This window comes from Ahaetulla prasina, chromosome 2 (genome assembly GCF_028640845.1).
Source record: "Ahaetulla prasina isolate Xishuangbanna chromosome 2, ASM2864084v1, whole genome shotgun sequence".
Classification (NCBI taxonomy): domain Eukaryota; kingdom Metazoa; phylum Chordata; class Lepidosauria; order Squamata; family Colubridae; genus Ahaetulla; species Ahaetulla prasina.
The window spans coordinates 73,365,979-73,378,777 of record NC_080540.1 but is presented as its reverse complement, the minus strand read 5'-3'; the positions used below and the strand labels follow the sequence as shown (position 1 = coordinate 73,378,777).

The window sequence follows — 12,799 nt, the reverse complement described above, 5'->3', positions numbered from 1 at the left end:
AATCTGTTTTTTGTAGTGCTGTTTTTGATAGGTTGGATTGTTTTTTCCTTTTGTGTAAAGACAGATGCAAAAAATGAATTAAGTAGATCTGCTTTCTCCCTGTTGCTTGTCATCTTCTTGCCACTTTCTCCCAGCAATGGGGCAATTGTTTCCTTGACTTTTTTCTTGTTTTTAACATGTTGGAAGAAGCTTTTTGTTATTTTTACTTTTGTCGCTAGCCTTTGTTCATTGTGAGCCTTAGCTTTCCTCACTTCATCTTTACAGGCTCGGCTATTTGCTGATATTCTGCCTTAGTTATTTGCCCCTCTTTCCACTTTTTATATTTGTCCTTTTGGTCTTTCAATTTTTCAGATAGTTCTTTATGCATCCATGCTGGTTTCTTTTGAGGTTATTATTTTTCTTCATTGGTATTGTGCTAGACTGCGCTTTTATAATCTCACTTTTCAAAATTTCCCAAGCTTCTTGGGTTGTTTTCCCCCTGAGGATTCTCATCCATGGAATCCTTCTCAAGCTCTCTAAGTTTATTGAAATTAGCTCTTAAAGTCCAAGACTCTAGTTTGACTTTGTTCTACTACTTGTATTTGCTTAATGTTGAATTTCGATATTGAGGTCAGGCTGATAGGTCTGTAGTTTCCTGGATCTGTTTTTTCCTTTTTGAAGATGGGAACTACATCAGCTCTTTTCCAGTCCTCTGGCAGCTCCCTGTGCTCCAGGATCTTTGAAAGATATAGTTCAGTGGTTCTGAGATCACGTCTGCCAGTTCCTTCAGAACCTTGGGGTGTAATCCATCCGGTCCTGGTGATTTGAACTCGTCTAGGGTAGACAGGTGTTCACTTACCATTTTCTTCCCTATTTTAACTTGTGTTTCTAATCTGTTTTTGTAGTGCTGTTTTTGATAGGTTGGATTGTTTTTCCTTTTGTGTAAAGACAGATGCAAAATGAGTTAAGTAGATCTGCTTTCTCCTGTTGCTTGTCATCTTCTTGCCACTTTCTCCCAGCAATGGGCAATTGTTTCCTTGACTTTTTCTTGTTTTTAACATGTTGGAAGAAGCTTTTTGTTATTTTTACTTTTGTCGCTAGCCTTTGTTCATTGTGAGCCTTAGCTTTCCTCACTTCATCTTTACAGGCTCGGCTATTTGCTGATATTCTGCCTTAGTTATTTGCCCTCTTTCCACTTTTTATATTTGTCCTTTTGTCTTTCAATTTTTCAGATAGTTCTTTATGCATCCATGCTGGTTTCTTTTGAGGTTATTATTTTTCTTCATTGGTATTGTGCTAGACTGCGCTTTTATAATCTCACTTTTCAAAATTTCCCAAGCTTCTTGAGTTGTTTCCCCCCTGAGGATTCTCATCCATTGAATCCTTCTCAAGCTCTAAGTTTATTGAAATTAGCTCTCTTAAAGTCCAAGACTCTAGTTTGACTTTGTTCTACTACTTGAATTTGCTTAATGTTGAATTCCAATATTGCGTGGTCACTTGCCCCCAGGGTTCCTGTAGTTTCAACACCTTCTATCATTTCATCTCTGTTAGTGAGAATTAAGTCCAGTATGGCTAATCCCCTTGTTGCCTTCTCTATTTTTTGGGAAACAAAGTTGTCTGCTAGGTTTGTTAGGAATCTGTTGGATCTTCCACTTGGTGCAGAGTTTGTTTCCCAGTTGATGTCAGGGTAGTTAAAATCTCCCATTACTACTGTGATGTGCTTCCTACATATCTTAGTTAGCTGACTAGCAAAAAGTTCATCTACTTCCTCTGTTTGGTTGGGTGGCCTATAGTATAGACCTATGGCAATATCGTTTTTCACCCTTTATATTGACCCAAATACATTCAAGATGATTTTCATCATTGTTGTGCTCTATTTCTGTAGAGATGTAGTTATTTCTTATATATAGTGCAACTCCACCTCCTCTTTTATTTGGTCTATTTCTTTTAAATAATTTATATCCCTCTAGCTGTATGTTCCATTTGTCAGTTTCATCCCACCAAGTTTCCGTAATGGCAACAATATCATATCTGCCCTCATTTACTTGAATTTCTAATTCACCCTGTTTATTCCTCATACTCTGTGCATTGGTGTATAGACATTTGAGTCCATTTGGATTGACCTTGTGTTTACTGTCTACATAACCTGTGTTGACTGCCCCTACTTTCTTGCCACCTGTTGGTTTAGTGCACATGGTATGGCACTCACTGTTAAATGCTTGGTTTTGCTTGATAGCAGGGCTGATAGTCTTACCCATACAGACATCTATGTTACATGCAGTGATAACCCTTTTAGTTTTCGATTGCTGGGGACAGAAATTTTCTGTATCAGTTAATTCTGTCCCCACTGTTCAGTTTAAATGTTTATCCAGAAAATCTGTGAATTTATTGCTAAGTAACTCAGTCCGTTTCTTTGATGGATGCAATCCATCTCTTTTGTACAGTTTTTCATTGGACCAGTTGCAGACATCGTGACTAATAAAACCAAAGCCTTCCTTTTTACACCACTCCTTTAGCCACACATTAAACTCCACTACGCGCTGGCCTTTACCTTTTTGTTCCTTATGTACTGGTAAAACCTCTGAAAAGATAAGCCTACAACCTATGGTATTAAGTTCATACCCCAAGCTCTGGAAATCATTCTGCAGAGAAAGTACATCCTTTTGGGACAGATCATTTGTGCCAAGATGTATAATAGCATCAACATCAGAATCCTTACTGGCATTCTTGACTATCTTAAGAATATGCCTCTTGTCTCTGCTGGCAGTAGCACCAGGTAGACACCTGATCTCTTTCAAAACCTCCATATCCTTTCCTAAATTTACATCCCTTACAATTGAATCACCAATCAGAAGGTGGCTTCTCTTTTTGGATACCATGCTCTTCTTGTGTGACCGATCTGTAATACTTGATACACTTGATACACACATTTCCAAAGTAAATTCTTCATCTCAGACCTTAATCCCTTGATTGTTTGAGTTATCAGTATCATAACTACCTTGATCTGTCACTTTAGTGTTCCTATTAAGGTCAGCAAGGGCACTATATCTGTTATACTGGGACACTGTAAAAGCTTTGTGTTTATGGTTCACAGCTCTCACCCTGCCAGATCCCACGGTTGTCCATACTGCCCTTTTCCTGCAGGATCTTTGTGGTAGAGGGGGCTGATGGCACAGCAGCTGGAATGGCTGAATTGGGCACCTAATTTCTGCTTGGAGAGCACAGATTAGAGATTCTAGATAGGTAATCTGTCCACGTAGACTGCTAATTTGTTTACAAAGAGGACAGTACCCAAATTTGAAAAGAGTACTGCGAAAGACAGCTGCAAAACAAGTATTGCACTGAACTAAGCCAGTCATTTTGAAATAGAATAAAATCACAATCTCAAGTGGACAAACCCTGAATATATTATTGCTATTTTTGATTTATAGTGATTAGATTAGATTCGCGCGCCGTTAGGCACGCGGGTTGTGAAAATGAGAAAGAAATGGAGGCAGTTTTCCACCCCCAATTTCTCCTCAAAGCAGCAACTATACTCACGTGCTTCTCTGAAGCAAATGTGAATGAGATGGAGGTAGTTTCCCACCCCCAATTTCTCCTCAAAGCAGTAACTCCACCCACGTGTTTCTCTGAGGCAAAATGGGAAAGAAGGAAAGAAATGGAGGCAGTTTCCCACCCCCAATTTCTCCTCAAAGCAGCAACTATACTCACGTGCTTCTCTGAAACAAATGTGAATGAGATGGAGGTAGTTCCCCCCCCCCCAATTTCTCCTCAAAGCAGTAACTCCACCCACGTGTTTCTCTGAGGCAAAATTATGTTCATTCTTTTCCACTCTGTTCATTATATTCTATGTATTATTCTTGAACTGGGGCACGACGGCTCAGCGGTTAAAACTGGGTTTGTTGGTTGGAAAGCTGACAATCTGGTTCAAGATCCAAGTGTCATGTGAGAGGGTGAGCTCCCATTATTTGTCCCGGCTCCTGCTAACCTTGAAAGCATACAAACGCGAGTAGATAAATAGGCACCACTTTGGTGGGAAGGTAATAGCCATCCTGTCACTTCAGCATATAGTCATGCTGACCACATGACCATGGAAAAGTCTTTGGACAATGCTAGATCACTCCAGCTAAGAAACCGGAGATGAGCATTGCCTCCTAGAGATGGAAACAACTGGACAGGAGAAACTTTTACCCTTTACCTTTATTATTCTTAAGTGATCTTCCCTTCTGGCATCTTGATATGTATTGAAGTTCATTCTTGTCTATCTGTGATTCTGCAGATCCTTTTCTGATGCCTGCCAAGGGTATGAAGAAGCTTTCTGCCAGTCTTACTCCCCTCGCCAGGTATTCCAAGGCAAATGTGAGTTCCAGATGCTAATCCAAGTGTCAAGTTTGCAAGTTTTTGGCCATTCCACAGCTGTTTCAGGATAAAGAGGTTTCCTTTTCCTTGTGTCCTTAAAAGTCATACTGCAGCTGAAGTGGCCCGTATTCATCAGTTTGGAAAGATAAATTGCAGGAATAAAATCTGAATGAGGGATTCATAGATGTTTTCAGAGTTCTCTCAGGCATTGTCTGTGATTTGATACAGGGTAGGATTGACTCGTCTTCGTCTTTGGCACTACAGTATCTATATCAAAAAGCAAAGGGCAAAAAAAAAAAAGTTTAAATGATACAATTTATGTAACTTCCTTAATCTTTATTATTGTCTTATTTCAAAACTGATCTTAAATGGGCTCTGTCTAGATCAGGGGTCAGCAACCTGCGGCTCCGGAGTCGCATGCGGCTCTTTGGGGCCTCTGCTGTGGCTTCCTGTCGGGTGATCCCACCACTGGCTGGCCCTGTCCTTCGACCTCCCCTCCCAGTCACTCCTCGCCTGGCCTCAGAAGGTAAGGATGACAGCGGGGGATGGAGAAGCACCAGGGCAGAGACAGAGAGATACAGAGAGTGTGGGGGAGAGAGAGGGAGAGAGAAGGGGAGGGAGGGAGGGAGGGGAGAGAGAGATATGTCAAAAGGGTTTTGTGGTTCCTGGTGTTTTTTAACAACTGGTTCTCTGCCCTAATGACCGGCTGGGTAGGCGTGGCTGGGGCAGTGTCATGTGATTGGTGGAAGTGAGTGACATCGAATTGGCCATGCCCACCCAGGTTTTGTGGCTCCCGATGTTTTTTTTTTCCTGTGGGAAACGGGTCCAAATGGCTCTTGGAGTATTTAAGGTTGCAAACCCCTGGTCTAGATGAAAATTACTCTTTTACCACATTTCCCTAAGCACCATCCTTTGAAGAACATACTTATCTAACTGAGTTATGTTTAATAAACAGGGCTGATTTGAACAACACTCAGCTACCTATCTTCATATTATCTTTATAGTGAATTTAACTGATATTTAAACTTTAAAATGCACTTTCCTTCCTATTCTCACTCATATTCTTAAGTCATGGCCTGATACAAGTCTTTCAATTAGGGCTGCTTCATGCCAAGTCAAAATGTGGGTGTTTGGTGTTGCGATAGGAGTCCAGCCATTGTGTTTTTAAAGAAAATGTTGATTTTATTTTTTAAAATTAGCTTTATATCTTCTTTTTCGCTAGGAACTCAAGGTGGCATGCACAATACTCCCTCTTTCAACAACAGTCCTATGAAGTACAATAGGTTGGGCTAAGAGAGGGGGACTGGCCCAAAGTCACCCCATAAGCATCCATGGATTAAGGTTCATATGAAAGTGGGACTATCTGGCTCTACTCTACGCTTCAGCTATTACACCACAATTGCTTAACAGGTACTATGTAATTCCACACATTGTAGTTTACAGGTAAGTCTTGTTAGGCAACTGCCTTATATAGCAACTGTCTACAGTTACAATGGTGATTGATATCACTTTGACAATGTAACTTTGTGGCCAATCTTCTGTATTTATGATCTTCATAGGTCTGTAAAGCAAAGGAAAGCTGAAGTAAGATAATAAATCATGATGTTTCCCTGATGAGCTTTGCTTAACGACAGAGTTGTCACTTCCAATTGTGGTTGCTAAACAAGGACTACCTTGTTCAGTAAACCAGAGTTAGAGAAACCATGACTTAATGTCATATGTAATATAACATCTCACTAAGGATGTGAATTGACATAAGGATTAAAAAAAATACCTAACAGAGGCTATTTCAGTGGATGTAAGGGTATTTTTGTGTGAAAGGAGGAAATTAGAAAGTGGCTCAGCAAAAAATGTAGAAAGCTTCAGTCTTGTGCTAATTAATACCAATAACCAAGCATCAGCATTTAATTTGGCAGAAGTTAATCATTAAGCACAATGCACTTCAAGAACACATGAGCCATTCCCTTTATAATGTTGAACATTATGAAATCCAGCATAGCTGAAGTGTTAAATCAAACTCCATTCCTTAAACATGCCTTAGAGAGGGGGAAAGGCAAAGGCTAGCTGGAGCAGAAAGTGAGAAGACTCAGATCTCAGAGTCAAACAAGTAGGCTTAGTTAAAAAGAAGTATGCTGCCCAATGCATTTCAAACACTTTTCTTCATCAGGAATCCCAGAAAAAATGCAAATATTTGTATTATTAAATCTCCAGTGCAGGCAGTCCTTGACTTACAACCACAATTGAGCCCAAAATTTCTGTTGTCAAGTGAAAAATTTGTCCCAAAGATGTTTTTTCAAGAGGCAACTGGACTTTCTGGTTTTTCTTCAAAAGAGGTTTCGCTTCTCATCCAAGAAGCTTCTTCAGCTCTGATTTGATGCCACTATCCAGTCGGAGCTGAAGAAGCTTCTTGGATGAGAAGTGAAACATCTTCGAAGAAAAACCAGAAAGTCCAGTTGCCTCTTGAAAAAGCACCTTTGGGACAACCATGACATGGACGACTGAGAATCTCCATAGACATTAAGTGAAAAATTTGGGAATTTTTTCCATTTCAGGACCTTTCTTGCCACAGTTGTTAAGTGGTTTCTCCAATGACTTGACTTGTCAGCTCGCAAAAGCAGATCACGTGACCCTGGGACACTGCAATTCTCATAAATATGACTCAGTTGCCAAGCATCTGAATTTTGAACACGTGACCACAGGGATGCTGCAAAGGCCATAAGTGTGAAAAATGGTAATGTCACTTTTTTCAGTGCTGTTGTGATTTCAAACAGTCACTAAATGTTGTAAGTCGAGGACTACTTGTACATTATGAAGGGACTTTTTTTGCAGCTGAGACAGAAGCAAAATGAGCATTTTACCTTTTCAGCTGATGTGCTTTGAACATGTACGGGTTCAACAGGATCTAGGGACTACCAGGAATAGAGAGCTGGAGGGAGTAAGCTGGAATGGCTTATTGGCTTTACTTCCTTTTGGCTCCTTTGCTAGCTTTGGCCTACAGTTGCTAATACAATTCTGAATAAATGCTCTCAGGGCTGAAAGCAGCAGATTGGTAAATGGAGCACAAACAGCAGAATCTGGATAGGAAATAAAGAAATGAACATCTAAGTGTGATTATGTCTTGATACAACTCCCTTGTATTCCTGGAATTGAATGGATATTTCCCCCTATCTTGCAGAGGGAGAAGAGCTCGCAAACATATTTAGTTTTGAGACTTCTTCTCCTCTTCCTTGCAAACAACACATGTTGCAGGAACACTTTAACGACCTACAGATGTCTGTTCAAATTCTGCCTAGAAATATAAACAGGCAGACAATGGGAAACGTGGAGCTATACATTTGGCAGGCAATTGCTGATGGGACCAAACTAATTTCGAGCAGAGAGATCATTCAGTTTCCCCCCTTGAGTTAAGGAATGGGAGGAGTGCATCGTTGGAAATGGCCTGGGGCCAGATCATATGATCCCTATTCACTTCTATGTGATTAATAAATGAACAATGACTCCCATGCACACAGCCCTTGCATAGATAATTCCTGGTCTTTGCATGGGAAAATAGTGTTGCCGTGCCACAGTGAAAACTGTACATCCATCGCTTGTGCCGTTTAGGATGAGATTATATCACAATCTAATAAAACCACAGAGGTTGTAAGGATCTCAAGTCCAACACTTTATTTCTGTACCAAGTGTCAAAAGCTGAGCCCACTAATCTCTCCCATCCCGGTGGAAGATTGTGGGTACTAATAAAGGTAAGAAATCCGCTGCAGTTTTTTCCAAAACGCCTTTGACTCACCTTGCAAATAACTCAGCGAAGATGATCCATCTGATCTACATTTTTTTTTATTTGCATTTATATCCCGCTCTTCTCCAAAGACTCAGGGCGGCTTACACTATGTTAGCAATAGTCTTCATCCTATTTGTATATTTATATACAAAGTCAACTTATTGCCCCCAACAAGCTGGATCCTCATTTTACCTACCTTATAAAGGATAGAAGGCTGAGTCAACCTTGGGCCTGGTGGGACTAGAACCTGCAGTAATTGTAAGCAGCTGTGTTAATAACAGACTGTCTTAGCAGTCTGAGCCACCAGAGGCCCATTCACATTCACACCAGTGGTGAAATCTGAACTGCTTTACTACCGGTTCTCTGGCTGTGCATGTGCGCTGCACACCATGCACCAAATGCGAGGTGTGTGTGTGCACACGCATGCAGTGCGCGCCAAAAGGAGGCATGGGGTAAGTAGAACAGCACACGGGAGAGTGATCAGCTGTGGTGCACAATCTTTTTTTTTACTTTTAAAAGTATTTTTACAACCTATTCAGCTGAATAAATTGTAAAAAATGCTTTTAAAAATAAAAAAAAGAGACTGACGATTGCGTGACTCAGCTGTGATTGTCAGAGCCTTTTTTTTTAAACCTTTTAAAAGCATTTTTTATAAGAAGCGGCAAGTGGGCAAGTAGGCAAGCGGGCGACCGGGCGGGCATGGGCAGGGGGGAGGGGGCAGGGATTTTTGCTACTGGTTCTCCGAACCACCTGCCGCCATTGCTACTGGATCGGGCGATCCAGTCCGAATTGGGAGCATTTCACCTGATTCACACTGAAGGCAATTGAAAACAGAAACTTTGCCATAGGCATCCTGGGGTTTCCAAAGAGGAACTAGAAGCAGTGATTTATCTTTTTTAAATTTCAGTTTAATAAGCCGCAAAAAGAAGATATAGACTTGGATGATTTCTTTAAAAGTGGGCTAAGTTGAAGAAAAACTGTCACTTCAGCTACTAATAAAAGTAGGTACATATGGACACCCACTTATGTATAACAGATAAAGGTAAAGGTAAAGGTTCCCCTCACACATGTGTGCTAGTCGTTGCTGGCTCTAGGGGGCGGTGCTCATCTCCGTTTCAAAGCCGAAGAGCCAGCGCTGTCCGAAGACATCTCCGTGGTCATGTGGCTGGCATGATTCAACGCCAAAGGCACACGGAACGCTGTTACCTTCCCACCAAAGGTGGTCCCTATTTTTTCTACTTGCATTTTTACGTGCTTTCGAAACTGCTAGGTTGGCAGAAGCTGGGACAAGTAACGGGAGCTCACCCCGTTACACGGCAGCACTAGGGATTCGAACCGCTGAGCTGCCGACCTTTCGATCGACAAGGTCAACATCCTAGCCCCTGAGCCACCGCGTCCCCTTGTATAACAGATAGTCCTCAACTTATGACTACACTTGAGCCCAAAATTTATGCTGCTAAGTGAGAAATTTGTTAAGTGTGACTCTGTCCCATTTTACAAATTTTCTTGCCACATTTGTTAAGTAAATCACTGCAGTTGTTAATTTAATTAACACATTTAAGTGAAATCTGGTTTCCCTATTGACTTTGCTTGCCAGAAGGTTGCAAACGATGATCACGTGACCCCGGGACACTGCAACCATCATAAATGTGACTCAGTTGTCAAGCATCCAAATGTAAATCACATGATCATGAGGTTGTAAGTGTGGAAAAACGATCATAAATCACTTTTTTTCAGTGCTGTTGTAATTTGAATGGTCACTAAGCAAACTGTTTTAAGTCAAGGACTACCTGTATACCTTCAACATTACAGATAAGGACAGGTACATCACTTTGGATGTGCCTATCCTTGTGCGTAATGGGATGAGACTTCAAGCCATCCATTTTTTATTTGACTCTACATTACACTTGCAAGCACTCCACCTTTAATTCACAGTCCAACTCCATTGTAAGACCATACAGAACAGACTTGGAGTCTCCTTGTTTCCTCAACTATGCCCCTCCCCATCTCCATAAAATAGGTTGTTCTACTGCAAATATGGAACAACTAATTTAAGTAAATACTGTAAATTCAACTTTTAAGTAAATTCAACTTACGGTATTTGTAACTTTATCCTTTCAAAACTTTGGCTGAGGGGGAAAAAAAAGGCACAAGCCCGATTGCTTAATTTCTGTAAAGGCACAGGAAGGGTTCTACTTGGTTACAATTTATGGTGCATTTGTTTTGTGCACCGTTTATTAATTTTCAGGCTAGGGGTTTCCCAAGTTTTATATAAAAAAGGCTGGGAATGATTTTTTTTCCCCCTCAGTGTCCCATTTTTGTACTTTAGGTTTTGGTTACTTTATGCACGCACAAAATAGCATACAAACTTTTGCATCTTTGTAACCTATGCTTTTTAAAGACTTAAATCTGGAAGTACTCTTAAGCTGAGGCTTGACTGTAAATTGTAAATCTGTCAGCAATTCAGAAGTAGGTAACGTGACTAGCTTAGTTCCCATACAACATAAATCCACAATGCAGCTCATTTGATTTTGTTTTAAAATGAGAGATGTTGCAGCCAGATCACCCTTTATAGCCATTTCTTCTTGGCCTTCTGGTTAAGATCAAGAGTATGCGTGTTGCTACCAGCCCCTTTGAAGTAGGAAATCCTGGTTTATAAACTGCACAGGAGTGTTAAATATTGGTACTAGGACAGAGGTACATAAACTGTTGAATGGCATGACTGGGGCTGCATTACAAAAGATAGGGCCACCAGATCAGGATTCCAAACACCCAAATGACATTTAAGGTTAAGGTTCCCCTTGCACATATGTGCTAGTCATTCCGGACTCTAGAAGGTGGTGCTCATCTCCGTTTCAAAGCCAAAGACCTCTCCGTGGTCATGTGGCTGGCATGACTAAATGCCAAAGGCACATGGAACACTGTTACCTTCCCACCAAACCAAAGGGACATGGTGGCTCAGTGGCTAAGACGCTGAGCTTGTCGATCGAAAGGTCGGCAGTTCAGCGGTTCGAATCCCTAGTGCCGCGTAATGGGGTGAGCTCCCGTTACTTGTCCCAGCTTCTGCCAGCCTAGCAGTTCGAAAGCATGTAAAAAATGCAAGTAGAAAAATAGGGACCACCTTTGGTGGGAAGGAAACAGATGACACTAGATGGCAGCAAAGAAATACAAGAATCTCATTGCTACCATTTAGTGGATGACACTTGGAGTCTGGAACTGATAGCTCTAAGAACTGAATGGCTATTGAAAGGAGGCTTAATGTTGTTTCATTTCTTCTTGGCTGCCTTGATCTTGCAAATATGTTGCTTTTCTAGCTTTCTGGCTAGATTTTAGAAAAGCATAGTCTAGCCCCATGATGGTGAACCTATGGCACGCGTGCCACAGGTGGCACGTGGAGCCATATCGGTGGGCAAGCCAGCTCAGCTCCGGTGTGCATGTGCACGCTGCCCAGATGATTTTCGGGCCTTCCGGTCCCACTGGAAGTCAGGAAACACGCTGTTTCCGGCCTCCGGAGGGCCTCCATGGTGGGGGGGAAGGCCCATTTTTCACCCTCCCCAAGCTCTAGAGGCTTTCGAGCCTGGGGAGGGTGAAAATGGCCTTCCCCAACCCCTCGGCGGCCCTCTGGAGACCGGAAATGGCCCGTTGGCCAACTTCCAGTGGGACTGGAAAGCCCATCTCCCCAGCTCCAGAGCCTTTCTAGGAGCCTGGGGAGGGCAAAAAAACAGGCCCACTGGGCCCATCATGCCATTGCATGCCAAAAGCAGGGGAGCATGGGGGGGCGCTGCAATGCAGGGGGGGACGCATAGAATTATGGGTGTGGGCGCATGCACACGTGACCCCCCCCCACGCTGCCCCCATTTTTGGCACGCGATGGCAAAAAGGTTAGCCATCACTGGTCTAGCCTTTCCTGATGACCATCTCCTCCAAAACATTCCTAGCCAGCATGGCTATTGTGCCCTTCATTATATAGCCCAACATGGTGGCTCTTTTGAGAATGCAGGCGTCTCCCCAGTAGCCATTCTATAAGGGCATCCATAACATGTTTTTAAAATTCCATATATGCCTATTGCCCATTATAAGACCGTCTGCTTTACAGATGGTCATCTTGTTCTAGAGATCAAGTTTGGCTTCCTGCATTGATATAATGGCTTGCTGGTTCTAGCTGCTACCATCTATATTCAAGAGGTGTACTCTTACCCAGCATACCCTTTCCCACACCTCACTATCCCCAGTGTGCGTGTGTGTGTGTGTGTGTGTGAATTATAATTAAATATTAATTATGCTGCCCATCTTCCTGTAAGTTGACTCTGGGTGGTTTGAGATAGGGCTGTAACAGGCTATATACCTCAATGGGGGGAAAAAAACCATACCTCCTTTTCAGTAGGGCTTGGACCTATAGCAGTGAGTCATGTGGCCAAGGAAATCACACTGCAACATCCTGGTTAGATTATTATCCAGGCTGAGTTTGAAAACCTCCTGTAAGGAGGAAAAGAACAAGGCCTTGCCTCCCACTGCTTTGGAAAATGCAAAGGTTTTCTCTGAGGATCCAAGAAAAGAATAATGTGCACATTGTAAGAGGAGCGGGTGTATAGCAAGCAAGAGAGGAAATGTCATAATACTGAATAAAGGCTTGCTTAAATTGATTTGATTGATTATATGCCATCAAGTCACTCGACTCCTAGC

The 12,799-nt window shown here is 42.0% G+C and overlaps 1 long non-coding RNA gene across 2 annotated transcripts in view; it reads right to left on the bottom strand.

Annotated features, from left to right (window-relative positions):
- LOC131189685 (uncharacterized) overlaps positions 1-12,799 on the bottom strand; it is a 72,857-nt gene that overhangs the window by 47,750 nt on the left and 12,308 nt on the right. The window contains exon 3 of one of the 2 annotated variants that reach the window (XR_009153105.1): positions 4,178-4,605. This is a non-coding gene — a long non-coding RNA (uncharacterized LOC131189685). Of the gene's footprint in view, positions 1-3,755; positions 4,606-12,799 lie in introns of those variants that run through there. The other variant, XR_009153104.1, reaches the window with a different exon arrangement.